This window comes from Arachis ipaensis, chromosome B01 (genome assembly GCF_000816755.2).
Source record: "Arachis ipaensis cultivar K30076 chromosome B01, Araip1.1, whole genome shotgun sequence".
Taxonomy (NCBI): domain Eukaryota; kingdom Viridiplantae; phylum Streptophyta; class Magnoliopsida; order Fabales; family Fabaceae; genus Arachis; species Arachis ipaensis.
The window spans coordinates 13,150,483-13,152,560 of record NC_029785.2 but is presented as its reverse complement, the minus strand read 5'-3'; positions in this window follow the sequence as shown (position 1 = coordinate 13,152,560).

Below are 2,078 nucleotides of genomic sequence, written 5' to 3'. Positions count from 1 at the left end.
TGTTCCAAAAATTACTTAAAGTTTCCTAGTGAGTTGAGAATGGAAGATTGAATCAAGAAAATATAAGTGATAAACACTTTTACAATTTATGCAACAAAATTGATAAATTAGGAGATTATTTTGGTTTTTAACTCCTCATGAATATGCAATAACAAAGATAAAGGAAGAAGATGACACAACAATATATCCTAGTTCAGTCTTCAAGTGTAATGAGACCTATATTCATTTTCCATCACGAACTATGGTGGAATTTTCACTATAGTAAAAAATGATTATAATCACCAATTCCAAGAGACGCACACTCTTGTAATTCACTTAAGCTATTCCAAACTTAGTAATTCTTAGGTGCTAATCCAACCTAGTTAAGGAATACCAAGTACACTCTAATCCTAATACACTTTTAAAATCAAACACTCAAACAAGATATTAAATAATTTTTGTGTGCACTACTCTCTTTACCTTTTGTATCTTTCTGTAAACTTAATTCTAGACAATAAAAATACGAACACACTCAAATAACAAAGAAGAACAAAATTAGCAAAGGTTGTATTTCTCAATTTGTTTCCGTTAGTTGCTTCTTTCTTGGATGATACCTTCATATATAGGGCTTTCATCACTTCTTCAATGTTGGAATTGAATCATTCCCTATTTGATCAAGCTAGCTGTTGCATAATCAATGGCGCGGTGTAGCCATTGGCAATGAAGAGAGAAAATCTTTCTTTCTTTGGCTTGATCATAAGTGCAATAACTTCTTATCATAGCATGATTTGATTCTTGTAGAAAATTTTTAATTAATTGTTGTTTTCTTCAATGTGCCGACTATTCATGGAACGTGAGAAGCAGATGAATAATCATCTGCTTCCGGAAGAAATCGAAGAATTTCTTGAAAATCCTACAAGAGCCAATCGTTTTGCATATATTATGAATTGCTAAATGATTGCTTTATTTTCTTTGAATTCATCCTTTGAGTATTGCCAACTATGTAATGAAGGCCAATCTTCAAGAGTAAATCTTCTAAATATGATTTCGTAGAATATTTATTTTTGTTGCCTTTTTGTTTTGGTAAGAATATATCACAATAAATGCTTATTTACTTGATGTTTGCTTGTTTAAAATCAGAACTTATCAAAACTTTCCTGCAATACTTAAAATATGTAATTAATGTACTCAATCAATTATATCTCAATTAAATGTTTATCATCATCAAGATTGTCAAATATTCTATGAACTCAATAATTATGAATATAAATTATAATTATTCATCCAAAAGATCTTTATACTATTCAAATAAACATCCGAAACATAATACTAAAAAACATCTATGAAAAAAATTCGAAAATTTAAATTTTAAAACATTAAAAATTCAATATATTCAAATGCTAAACTACAAATTCAAACTGACAAAAATTTTGTAAAACATCCAAGATAATGTAAAATCATCAAATCTCATGTATTCAAACATAAAAAATATTGATTTGGAAACATCTAAAATGTTCAAATTCTACATGATTTGATTTTTTTATTAATTTGAATTTGTAGTTTGAATGTTTGAGAATATGAATTCTATGATGTTTTAAATCGCTTATTACTTTTTTTATATTGCAGAGATATGTATCACAAAATTATATAAGAAGAGATATAATTTACACTATTGTAAATATAACAAATCGATGTTTTCGATTTTTTTTATATTGTTTAACTTTCTTAATAAACGATCATAAATCGAACACAATACACACCAACTCCTAAATCAAACTGTTTGATTTGTGTTTTTGAAAATTAAAAAAATTTTACATCAAAATCGGCCTGTCCAATTTATGTTTTCTAAAATAAAAGAAAAATTATATTGAAATCGGACTCTCCAACTTTTGTTTTCAAAAATTAAAAATTTAAAAGTGCAAATCGAATTTTTTTATTTGATTAATATCAATTAAAAAAAAGAAAAACAAAGAATAGATATTACAATAATGTGATATAAAAGAAACACCAAAACTTCCAATAATAGTGTATTACACATATTTAATTAATATAAAAGAAAAGATAAATACTAAATCGGTATTCAAAAAATTTTGACCGTA